Genomic DNA, 13761 nt, shown 5'->3' on the forward strand with positions numbered 1-13761 from the left:
GGGGTGGAACAGGCACCTTCCTTGCTTTTGCAACATTCTCCCTTCTTTCTTTGCTGCCATGTTTGTTTGCTGCAAGGAAGGGACCACTGAGGAGATCATCCCAGCCCAGGCTGCATGGATTTGCTGAAAACAGCTGTTTTTCCTTGATGGATTTCCTCAATTTTTCATGCTACTCAGAGGATGAAATCCTCACCAGTGCTGAGGAGCAGGGGGGTGGATGGGCAGGACCCAGAGGCAGATACATGTACAGCAACACCTGATTTCTGTCTGTGCTAACATCCAAACCTAAACCCCCTGATTGTTCAAGTGTCAGTAGAGAGAGTTTATTGATGTTATCAGTCAGAGGGGAAGGACATCATTGCATGGCATAAAACACTGTATTCTACATCCTCTGTGGAAGCTGTTAACAGGAGAAATACAGTTCTCATCAGGTACTCTGGAGAGGAAAGAGAGGGATTCAGATTTGGAAAATGCCGGGGCAGCTTTCAAAGGGTCAGGACTGAAATGCCACACTTAGCTGCTCTGGCCAGACATCTCATCTGAGAACCTTTGTCCCCTACCTCCTTTTCCAGTAAAATAATCCTGAAAACTTGTTTCTAAAGACAGTATATCTATTTATAGGGAAAGTTGTTGCTTTTTTACATTTTGCAGGAGCAATCTTTGATATCAAAATTTGTTTGATATGGAAATACTGTATACTTGCTATTTTTTAGCCCACCTACATGCACACCAAGTTTCTGAATTACCAGTAAAAATCTTTGTTTGAGCTTTTGTGCACAAACAAGCTCAGCTTTTTAGTATGCACCTCCTTAAGCAATTTCTTTGAAACCAGCATACTTGGGTTTCAGTTTTTTGCCTATAAATAGCCTTGCTTTGTAGAATGTGGTTTATTGCAGGCTCTTTTAAATACATTTCTAAGGGGAAGTATGTGAGGAAATTTTAATAAGTTGTCCTTATTAAAAATGAATTATATACATCAAAATTATAGCTGTTTGCAATAACATAACATACTTCTTTATCTTGCGCTATCAGCACAATCAATGGAAAACATAAAAGGAGATATCCCATACACATTTGAAATTACAATTACAATATCAGGGGAGGGGCTCTTTTAAGTCAGAACTTTTTTCCTGAGAACAAGGCTAATTTTCTTAAGGACTTGCATTTTCTACAGACTCCTGGCTCCAGCACATAACCCTGAGTCAGCTTTGGAGCAGAAGGCTGCGGGAGGAGGAAGTCCTGCCTCGCACATTGGGAGATACCAAATGCTCAAATTAAAAGATACAGTAGAAATTAAAAACAAAACAAAACCTGTTAAATTATAATTACATCATCGTCTTTGCATCACTTTTGAGACACAAAACACATTTTCCTATTGTCATTAGCTTTCACAGTTTTCTTTTAAAGTGCTATGTAGATAAAACTGACTCCTGGGACTATTAAAGTAATTCTTTGTGAGGATAGTTCATGTTTTGCTGCAGTCAATCAGGAATGCATGTTCCAGGAAACTTCAGTGGATCCATTCAACCTGTTTGACTTTCTCCCAAAAGTTATTTAAAGTTATATATATGAAGTGATGTGACAGTTGGGTTGTACCTACATAATCGACTAATTCTGTAGTGATTTGGTATTATTGTAGCAAAGATCAAATTTTTGCACTATTAGTCATTCAATTCACATCTTTTTCAGTATACCAATGGTAGTCAATAACTGACAGGCTCTGTAACAACACTAAAGTTTAAAGTTCTCTGTCTTTGGACGCATGTTTGAGTTGTACATGGACATCTCCAAAGTTGGCTTTAATGTAATGTTACCTTCTTGGAGCCTTAGTAATTTTTTTTTTTCTGTAATGTTTTTCTCATTTCTAGATTGTCATTTAAATATTTCAGCTTCCCAGCAGTATTGGATGAGTAAGCCTATGATCTACTGTTGACAGACACATCAAAGTTAATCACAGACTTAATTTAAAAGAAATAGCCCAGAAAGCATAACCAATAAATAAAAAGCAAGGTGTGCACCCATTTTGAATCGAAATCCTAAATCCATTATCATATTTATACTCAAGACCAGGCTGATATGTGGACCCCACAAAATTCATTAAGTTTTCTCTTTCATTTTGGGACTGACAGAAGTACAGGTTGGTTTTCACACGTGCACAAGTCTTCCTTTAAGCTGGCCATCCCCACCAGTCCTGAGAGCTTAACGGAAAATTGTGACAACGGCACTTGCTAAATGAATTCACTTGAATCTAAAACAGTGCAGTACATGAGCTCAAAACTGTGCAATTCTACTGAGTATTTGCTCTTTCTTTTTTTTTTTTTTTTTATCTGTTTTTGAGTTTTTTCTGCTTTTGGAAGCAGAACAGAGGATACATTTGTATGCTGTGTGTTTTCTCTGGAAGATAAAAGGCACTTTTGATGGAGGTACAGACTGTCTCTGTTCATGGGAACTTTCAGGATATGGTGAAAAATGCCACATACAAGCATATTGAAATTTTCTTTCTTAGTTTTTTTTTTTTTTTTGAGCTTATACCTTGGACAAAATTACCAATGATTAAAGTTTCTTGGCACTTCTTGTTAGAAATTTCAGCTGCAAACTTTAATAATTTGAAAGTACCTAACAATCTCTCTGCCTCTGGCTGAATTTTCTTAGGAACATTACAACAAAAACAACTCAGTCATTTCTGAAATTGCACTGTTGAAAACTGAACCTAAGCCAGTACAAAAAAGTTATGGTGCTTTATTTCTTTTAACTGTCCCAGTGATTCATCTCTTTTACCTTTGTTTGATGCTGATGGGTAGGGGAACCCATGTAACAAGAATTTATCTTTTGCCCCTTTTTTATGGAAATCCAGGAAATCCTTTCCAAAGTAGTTATAAATCTCTGTATATCTGTGGTTTGCACATGCCCTGAAGAAATTTGTGGCATTTTAGCAGCTGAATTCACCAGGCAATACATCCCATCATTGGTCAGGGTAGACATAAAGCTTGTTGAGAGCTTGTGGACCATGATCCTTCATGACCAGGGTGAGAAATAGGAGAGATCTTTTCTAAATAAATAAAGGAAGTTTCTGCAGCACAGACCTGGTTATTGAGGGGATCTTAACCTCCCTGCTGCATCAGCAATTCCAGAGGATACAGCACTCAAGAAGGTTTTGGAAAGGTGTCAGGGATGATATCTTGTAGCAAGAAATGTACCAAAGCCAACAGGGGTAATACATGCCTTGGTCTGCAGGAAAGACAAAACCAAGACAACCATGGAGAGAAACTTTCATACAGGGACTGGGTAGGCAAAGAACCAAGGGTCTGGGAAAAAGTTGGGTTCAGATATGTAAGACATTATGTAGAGTACCTTTCTTCACAGTGAGTTCTGAAGTGACTGGTTTTTGGTTGAGAGACTCAGCATCAGCAGAGGGATGTGGAACCAGTGGTAACAGAGTGACTCTCCTTCAGGGAAGTGCTGAAGTCACATCTCTGGAGGTACTTAAAAGGTGTGTACAAGGGGAACTCAGAGACAAGTTTTAGTATTGGATTTGGCAGTGCTGGACTCAATGTTCGTAGAACCTTTTCAACCTAAAGGACTCCATGAGTCTTTGATTCTGTACTTGATTCCAGTATTCCTAAGTGACATAGGTCTGGATGATGGATATTCATTCAAGAGACAAGCTATATTTGAGTTGGTATGAAGACAAAGATTTAAACTACAAAGGGGAGAGTACTTTTTTCACAGAATCAAAATCTTGTGGATGTAATTTTTATTCCAAAAAGAATACTTTCTTTGGAAAAAAAAAATGTAAAGTTAAACCCTCAAAATTTAATGCCTGACTTACATTTTTTGGTACATCCTTAATTTGTCTCATTTTTCCCTGTATATTAAGCTAGCATGTTTAATTACAAAATCAGGCTTCATTCATATGCAGGAAGAGACAGGTCTGGCAGTGCAAATAATTAAGAGTCCCCCCACCTCCTTTGTTAAATAAGTCAGAAAGTGTAGAGTGATTGAGAGAGGATAGTCTCTTGGTTAAAACAGCAAAATTAATTTTGTTTTCACCAGAGAGACTTTTATCATAGTAGGCAATTTTCTTACACCAGTTTTGTCAATTCTTTCTCATTTTCTAGATGTACAAGACCTTCCATATAGGGTTTGACCCAAGGTTTTGGTGAGCACTGACACAACAAATGTATGAACTGAAGAGTGTATGTGAATATATGAAATACTAAAAAATATAGAGACAGCTCAAACTGTACCCAAAATTAATGAGTACCTTTTGACATAAATCTCTCTGTGCTTCAAATCCACTTTGTACAGAGGGAATAATACCCACATGTACTAGCAGGATATGAAATTCATTAAAATTATGTAGTGTTTGTATACTGGGAAAATGAGTACCAAAGAATGAAATGAAAATATTGAAAAGTATTAATCTATCCTTAGAGCTGAGATCTGTCATCACAGAGTGTGTTGTGTAATGTGAGATAAATAAGGCCAATGGCCAAATGCAATAAATGCAAAAAATACTGTGCCCTGAGCAAAGAGGAGAACTTATAAAACACCATTTCAAAATACATGTAGAGGGCAAGACAGATTTGATGAGGTAACCATAATCCTAGCTTTTCCTGACACTGAGTGCTTTATTTTCCAAACTTAGTCCAGTAATTAAAGAAAAGCTTCCCGAGATTCTTTGGTCCAAGCGAGAGCAGCAGGTAAATCTAAAAAACCTCTCATTCCTTGGGCATACAAATTGATTCAACCTGCACCCCAGATCCAGGATGCAGAGCCCAGAATTCCCTCCCCATCACAGCACTTGACCCACGTGCTTGGCCCTCCCTGGGGGAGCACTGACTTGATCGTGTCTGTGTTGGGAAGTCCATTATAGAAAATACTTCCACATCCATGTGAGCAGAGATGGGACTCTGTCCCCAAGGGCTGACAGAACTACTGACCTATAGTGGGATGCTCACTGCTCTCTGGCCCAATGAATATTTAACTGGGCCATAAAAAGTGGAAGAGTTCCATCAGAATGGACAAGAGGCGTTTCCGTGGGACACTGTAGCTCTGGAGGCTTCAGCTGTCTGGCAGGAGGCTTCCCTGAGGTGGGGGGGAAATGTTTGGCCAAGGCAGGGGCCCACATCATGTGGTCAGATGCTTCAGACACTGAGCTACTGGAGGAAAAGGGGCACCATCATCTTGCCCTTGGAGAATACCAGATCTCCTTTGCTCACCTGAAGAATCAGTTTAGCTACCTGAGCCCTGAATGCAGCTGAGTGCCTCTGTGCAAGTGAGGCCCTGAATGAGGAAGGCTGAAGTCATACTCATCTTCTACTGGCCAGGCTGGGCAGATCCAGTGATGTGGTAGCTGTGAACCCTTTTTCTTACCCCAAAATGCCTAATTCAGAGCTTGGCAGGATGGTATCTAGGAGGCAGTTGTTGCAGTGAATTTACCAAATGCCCTTGGGCTACTTTAGCCCAAGAGAAAAAGGATATTTAGGGATGGCAAGATGTAGTCCACACATTCTTAGGTAGCATCTGCAGGGAAATATGCATAATCTCAGAGGAAAGTTTTTCATTAATGTAAAATACAAGGTTGCTTTAGAGAAACATTTTCTGAAGTGTGTTTAAACTATGCACTTCAAAGCATGCTGGTGCTTCTGTGAGCCCCGGCTTCACAAGAAATTTTGCCACAGATACAAAGAAGGAGAAAATCTCCAAAGTAACGTATGGAAATAAGAGGAAAAGGCTGTTTGCTCCTTTTGCATGAATGCACCAGATTTTGACACAAGAAAGGAAGCAGCAGACAGAAGTTCAAAGCTCCCAGCTGCAGCCCTTTTACACTAATAATAAAATATGGGGTTTAGCCAAAACCCAACTTTCTCCATTATTTCTGTCTGCTGCTTTCTTGCTCATGACCTGCCCAGCTTGTATCCCAGAGCACCATTTGTGCCCATGCCTTAAATGCCATAGTTACACCCCTCTCAAGCTGAGTACTAACAGTAGGTGGAGATACAATCCAATTGTTATGTAGTGTTTCCAAACAATCTGAAGCCAGTCTGACTTGCTATTAATTTTAATTAAGTCTTGCAATAAAAACGAACAGAACAGTGAAAACCATGAGCAAAAATAAATGTATAGGTCATGCCTTTAGTTCCTTTTATGCAGTAATCTGATAGCTTGTTTTGGCATCACAGGTGGAATACATAGACATAAGTTTAGTCTCTGCTGTTTCTTTTTCTCTCATAACCCATTCCTTCTGCTATTCCTTTCCATCAGTAAAAGAAAATGATAATAAAAGGGAGATGATTCTGAGACAAATTCAAGCATCAGAATACAAGCTGATTTGAAAAAAAATATATCTGCCAGGTTATTCAAGATTCCTAGTTGGTGCATCTTATTTGTTAAAGAAAAGGCGATATGAAATGCTGACATTATATTAATTAAACTTTTACCATAGCTGGATTTGAAAGGCTGTCTCCGATCTATGCTCCCACAAAGGTGAAACAAAATGGTGAGTGTGTTTCTTTGCAGGTTTAAACTTTGAAAAATGAAGGTCACAACCAGCTTTTTGCCCATGCAGCTACACTCACTTTGCTCCCTGGGCAGCAGGCAGTGAATACTGACAAATTCTAGCAAGAACTCTTACTCATGTTTTTTAAGTGCTCCCAGACATGCAAATCAGTAGGAAGAGAGCATTCCACCCCTGGGAATAGACCCCTGAAGAGTTTATGTCCGTCCGTTTTGATGGTACCTGCTGTCCAGCTCTTCAGATCATTGCAGGCTTAATATTTAAAATTCAACTTTATTTTATATCCTTCTCACTCACAGTCAGTCCAATCCAGCTGGATATTGGGGAACAATAGTTTTGGGGCTTTTTAAAATCAGAATTGTGTCGTAGTTGTGCTCTGGCACTGCATATCCTTCAGAAGCCTCCAGAAATACACCACCATGAAAACCAGCCAGAACTAGGCTGCAGGGTGGCAGAAAGACTGCCAGATGTTCATTAGGGTGCAGGAAAGTGCTTTTCTGGGAATAATGCTGTTTTCTGAAGGTACCTGCCATTTTGCTTTATGCTTTTATGTCATTTGTCATACACAGCCTTTATCCTATCCTCTTTTTCATTCTTATGAAATATCTGATGATATGCACAGCTTGGTTTACCCCTAGATCTTCAGCTTCAGAAGAAAGCTCTAAATAGAAGTAAAGGTATAAGGGAAACCAAGGGATGAAGTCTCCTGGCATACAGCACACTGGGAAATATCTTATTGAGATGCCTGTAGGTTCTGAAACTTATTTACTCCTCTCAGTAGCCATAGGACTTCTTTCATTAATAGTTGCACTAATATAGCACCCCACTCATGTTCTAAAGCAGCACTCAAAACTTAGCAATTACTGAATATTTAATTACATGATTTTCTTATTTCTTCACTGTCTTTAAGTTCTTTGCTTATGCTAATGAAAGCTAGGAGAAAAAAATAAACTTTGAATGAAAGAGCACATGGATCATGTGTGTGGATATTTCTGTGTCTGCCTTTCATTTAAAGAAACTGAATTTTAAATGAACAAAAATAAATTTCAAGTGACATCCACATCTCACCAACACCAGGCTTCTAGAAATTTAGGGTATGATTCACCATAATCCAAAATCCTGATAATGAAATACATTTCTTCCACAAATGTGTTTTCTGTACTGCATCATTTGGTAGCACATTTTGATAGCAGAACCCCACACTGCAACCTACCAGAGCTCTTTAGTGCCCTTGTAAACCATAAAGGAACCTGGTTTTAAGTGAATTTACTTGATTCTGGTTGTCTGATAGTGTCACCAATTCTCTAGGATTGAGTGTGTGTATGTATGTATGTGTGTGTGTGTATATGTATATATATATATATATATACATACACATATAGTGTTGAGTATATGGATTTAGTATATATGTATTTTCCAGCAGTGAGTGACTATATATATATATAGTCTATAGCAAATAATCATAATTCATAGTGCTTCTCTCACATCAATGAGAATTTTGTTCACCTTATGTTTTGTCTCCATAGGAAAGCACCTTTATAATCACAGCAAGATTTTATATCCTAGTTATTTTATATGTTTGAAACAGCATGAGCCACTCAGGAATCCTTGAGTTCAGTTTTACATGGTCTCCAGTTGATCTCCACTTGCATTCAGGCAAATTCTGCTAAACCAGAAAACATTTAGAAAAGCATTTTGTGTTCAACACAAAGATGTCATTAATTTGATTTCCTCAGCCTAGATCTGTTCACTGAGCCACAGAGGTTCAACTTGACTTTCTAGGGGATATCTCACAAAGCAGAGGCTGTGATTTTGCCTGGGGTCTGGTCCCACACAGAGGACATTGAGCATCAAAGCTCTGTCACTTTGGCCAGGATATTTTCCCTCCTACATTTGTTTTGCTGATAATAATTTCAGTGTGTGCTGCCACTGGGTACCTACCTGTGCCCTGGGCTGTGGATGTGTTTATAAATGAAAAGATTTCAGACATGATAAAGTGCATTTTAACTGCAATTAGAGCATATGGTGACATTGAGTCTTAATAGAAACAACTCTATTGCAAAGATTTCAATCTACCAGTAAAGGAAATATGACATTTGTGCAGGCTTTTTGTTGTTTGAAGCTACTGGCCATTGTAGCTGAATTGCTGTGTGGCTCCTCTCAGCCATTCTCTTTCACAGAGCTTTTTCTTGAGCAGGCAGCCATTTCTTTTCTTTTTGTTTTGTTTTTTGTTTATTGCTTTGCAAAAGGCCTAGTGACTTGTGTAGCTTTCCCTGGGAAGCAAAAGAGCTTGCAAAGACTTTTTCCTCCTTGATATTTCAAATCTATGTGGTTGTGGTTAAACATTTAGTTACATGGCAACTTTTCTAATGAAGCACCTTGCTTAAAAATGAGCTCTAAAATGCCAGTCTGCTTTAGCAGCTATTTTATGATCAATTTTCCTTGGTGAAGTATGTGTAACTTGCTGACTTCAGTAGAAGCAACATACATCTGAGGGCAAAATTTGTCTCATGGATTGACTGATTGTCAGCTGTTTGGTGCTACGTGCCAGCTATTCAGAGGCACTTAGCTCCCAGCAACTCTTGCAATGAGACCTCAGGCTGAATTTTCACAGGCTTTTTGTGAATCTCACATACAATGTGTAAATAAAAATGGGCCTGAGTCCTTATGTTCAATGGGAAGTAATTTATTCTCAGGAGCAGTCCCAATGTGTATCCAGATCCTATTGAGATGATTAAGTACTTATTAACATGAGCAAGAGTTACAGATTACAGCGTTCTGCTGACTATTTGAAAAATCACGAGGCACAATTCATGTTGAAGTCAACGGGCAGAAGCTGGAGGAGCAGGAAGCACTCATTAGAGACATGGGCTACACTGGGGTCCCTGGGAGCCTGTGTTTGTCAAGCTTGAGGTGTGATTTTTAAATTGCATCTTTGGTTTTGTGGGTGCCACTATACACTTACAACTACTCATGCCCATCATTTTGAACTGAAAAGGTATCTCACTTTCACTCATCTTTTTCTCGTGGGTGGTTAATCTCACATACAGAAGCAGAGCGCAATTTAAGAGTAAATCTAAGAAAGAATATTGTTTTCCAAGCAGACTGTCTTGTAAAAACTGGGGTTTTTTTCTCTCCATACTCCCCCACTATAAGCAAGATATTAGTATTTTCTTTCCTCAGGTTTACAGTTTGGTAAATCATCCCAGGGTACTTGGAACTGGTTTTCAGCTGCATTTCAGGGTCACAGTTTCTGCTACATTTCATTAGGGGTCTGAAGTGTAAGAGAACCTATGACTGGGAAGCAAGGTTGTGTTCACCCCCACCAAGCACTGGTGATGCTCTTCAAGGCTGAGCCCAAATCCTGAGCTGCCTTCTTCACATTTAGACTAAGGACAGTACTCAGGCTCTGAGGTATGAGCTGCTTTATGAAGTGTTTCTGCATAGACTGAACATGTTTAACAGTTTTTAGAATAGAACCTTTTAAATTACAGGCATCCTTCTATCAGTCCCACCACCCAAAGAGAATGACAGGGCATTTTTTTACATTCTGGGCTCATAAATTTATTGACTTGCTTAATGGTGAATTATTTTTATTGTGGGATTGATAGAAAACCAGCACACATTGAGCGTTAGTTTCATTTTGAGTCTAATCATCATTCATTTATCAAATGAGGTGTCACTTTGTGTTGGTCGATGGAGTCACACAGATTTGTGGGCCAGACAGTTTTACTCTGGAAGCAGCTCAGACCAGAGAGGTTTTTTTCCACAGTAGAAGTCATTCACACAATCTTACACACAATATCATCAGTAATCTAAGAAAAAAACATACTGTTCCTTATCTTGAACTAGCAATAATATAATCAAAGCTGTTGAACATGACATCTGGTAGCTTAAAAGTTTTGGAATTATCTGAAGAAAGTGGTTGTTTATGCACACAGAATACAATGACAAAGGTGGATTATATCCCATGACTTCAGGCTAAATACCTTGAATTGAGAAGTTATGTGACATTTGTATGTCTTTTCATCATGTCATGCATATTCATTGTAAAGAAATCGAGATCTACAGATCTCATGTTATACATCCACTGGCAATAAATATCATATCAGTCCCTTGTGAATATAGCTCAGTCTGTACTGGAAATAAAAGCCAAAGATTTTGAAATTCAAAAGAGTATCATGTGATTGTTAGAAAACTTAAATCAGCCCATTCCACACATACAGTCAGGGAGAAAGGTGTATAGGTCTGGGCAACAGCTGAGCATATTATTCCAGATTTTAATCATAACAAAAGAGGCCATCATGAAACCTTAGAGACCTAACTTCAAAACAAATTAATAGTCAAGGGGGTAAAAAGCCCTAGTCAAGTTCGGAATCCAGTTCTAAATAGGATCTCCACTTCAAGAATGAATAATAGATGGAGTCCAACTGTTATGTGGTTGAGCACAAATTAGTGATTCATTGATTGTAATCAAAAGCAGCTGCTTGTAATCAAAGCATAGGTTTTGATAGGTCATTATCACATGATATGCTAATTTTCTATGTATATAAAGAGCAGAGATGGAGCTTTTCAAGAAAGGTCTTCACAATACAAAAGATAGATTTTGTGAGAAGTTTACCTTGGTGTTTTCTTTCTTACCTGTCCTTTTTTTCAGTCAGTATTTTCTGTCTCCATAATTATTTTGAGTTTTGCAGCAGCTTACTGAAAATGTCACCTCGACAGCTGGTTTGATGCAGCACAGCACAATAATGCATTTATTGGAGGAAAGCAGGTCTTAGCCCTTCCTTTTATCATTATTAACTCACAATGAATGCTCCTTCCTATGGACATAAGTTTGTGAGTCTGACTTTTGCTATGTGCTTAGGCAAGTATTTTCAAATTCACCTGTTTTAATTTACAAGACTTCAGTAAATGGCAACAGTTAGCCAGCAATAATTAGTGGATGAAAATTACAGCTATCTAGAAACTAAAAATCAGGTAACTATTTAAATTCTTTAATTTATACACACATTTGGAAATACCTTGCCCTCAGGTCTCATAGTCCTCAAGTTAAATGGGACAAAGCAGCTCCATGCAAATTTTGTTTCCCACATATTTATTCACAAAACACCTTTGAAGTCCAAAATCTCCTTGACTTCCCTTCTTTTTCAAAAGAGACATTATTTTTCCAGTTCATGGCTTGGAAGGATTGCTAGTGTCAGGTATGTGCCTAGCTATCTCCCTTCTTGTTCTGCAGCACCCTGTTTTGAGCCAGGAGGTTGATCTCTGGGTTTGAGCTCCAGCTGTAGAACTGAAACAGAGGAGGTTTGAAGGCCAAAAAAAGACAGTTTCAGTTCCCTCATCTGAATTCAAAACACCATGGCCAATTCAATGGAAATTAGGCCAAGCTCAGTGTTACTCTAAAGCAGACCATAACTGCCCCTTTTTACCATATGTTTCATTTGCCATTGATCTTGGTGTTTGCAATCTGTAGTTATTGTTCCTCCCTAGCTGCTTTTAGGTGCTCAAGAGGAGTTTTCCATATCAATACAACAAGATTTTTCCATTTCAATACAGGCAGAAAGTGATTTTTTTTAACCTCAAACCTGGATGCTACAAACCATTCCTTATGTTATTTCCACACAGTCATTTTGTGGTTGCTATTTAAATTTATTTGGAATGTGAAACTACAACACCTCTGTGACAAAACTGTCAATCTCAGCTAGTGACCACTGGATAAATATTAGATCAACATGAAAATGATGGCAAACAGGCAGCTCTCAGACATTCTCTGGCCTCTCAGATAGGTTTATAAAGTGTGCTACTTGTAGAAGCACTGACAACCTGGAACATTAGGTTGGGCTTTTGAACCACAATTTTTTGTAACTGGTGTGGTTTTGACATTGGGACTTCTTTTATTGGAGTGTTTCTGATAGCAAGACATGGCTGCAGCAGGAGGAGTTAGGAGGGAATCCCAGCACTCTGGAATGACATGGTTCATGTCTGACCTCTGAGACAGATTTGCAGAATTAGGAGTTGAAACGTCCTTAAGAGGGAGGTTCTGCCCTTCTAATTGTGGGATTTTGCACCCAGGATGTTGAAAGACCTGTCCTGCAGTCATAAAGGGGATCAGTGACTCAGGCATTGGTGCTGTCAGGTGAGGAGGACACCAGCATCCCACATCCCTACAGGGATCCACTGCCCCTCTCTGTGGAGGAGCATCAGCATGGCTTACTTGTGGGCAAACAGCTCCCTGGTTTTGTAACTAATCCCAATAATATAATGATTATTTCTAGCTTATCCTCAGATTTCCCCCTGAAACAGTCCCACTCTTGGAACCATTTTCACTCATCAATATGTGCTTATAAAGCAAACACAGTCCAGATTATGCCATGGTTTCTGAATGGAAAATCATAACAAAACAGAGGATTTTTTTTCTCACTAATCATGGGTTTTGTGAGTAAGACAGAAAATGTGGACAAAAACAGAGAAAAATTACCATAGGCTGGGTGGAGTGATGGGTTTTTTCATTTTCCCTTTCAAAAATGGGAAATAGTTTTCTTCAGTGGAGCAATTTGAGGTATCTTGTAACTAAATTGTGAAGGTATTAAAATAATCCCCTCACTTACATAATGTCTGAATTTGGTCTAAAATATTTATAAATATTTTAGATGGACAGAAAACACTGATGTCACAAAAATAAATAAAATCTCAACTAAATGTCTTTTTCTTTTTGCTGACCATATTCTCAGTCTTCATCAGGAATATGGCGTAATCTGAAGGACAGTTATTTGTTTACATTGTTTCTAAGACCTTAGAAATATCTGTACACAATTGATACTTTATTTTTGGAATGGCTGTTGTATAAGTATTTCAGTTTTGGATAATATGTGGACAGTTTTGATTTAATTTAATATCTATTTCCAAAAATGAGCCAGTAAACACATAAAAATATTTTTTTCTTTATAATTTTTGAAGAGGAAAATATTCAATGTAGTTGTTCTCTATTCTTAAACTCTTCTTCCCAATATTTCTCACTTGTTACTCTCTCACAGAAAGTTAGGGGCCTGATTGTCTAATTGGGAAAATTAGATTGTATGGTTCCTTCCATCCTATCCTTCAGAGGTTAATACATAGAAAATGGAACCACCATTTAGTAAAAATGTTTAAATGTTTTCTTAAAAATAGAAAATTTAATTTTGCTAATCCAGAGTCCAGGGCACAATCCAAGTGTGGCAGAGGGATGGAGAGAGAGGATG

At 38.4% G+C, this 13761-nt stretch overlaps 1 protein-coding gene across 1 annotated transcript in view; it reads left to right on the forward strand.

Annotated features, from left to right (window-relative positions):
* PTPRN2 (protein tyrosine phosphatase receptor type N2) overlaps positions 1–13761 on the forward strand; it is a 631017-nt gene that overhangs the window by 429170 nt on the left and 188086 nt on the right. The window lies entirely within an intron of this gene.

The sequence above is a fragment of the Onychostruthus taczanowskii genome, unplaced genomic scaffold, assembly GCF_017590055.1.
Source record: "Onychostruthus taczanowskii isolate IOZ18803 unplaced genomic scaffold, ASM1759005v1 scaffold3, whole genome shotgun sequence".
NCBI lineage: Eukaryota > Metazoa > Chordata > Aves > Passeriformes > Passeridae > Onychostruthus > Onychostruthus taczanowskii.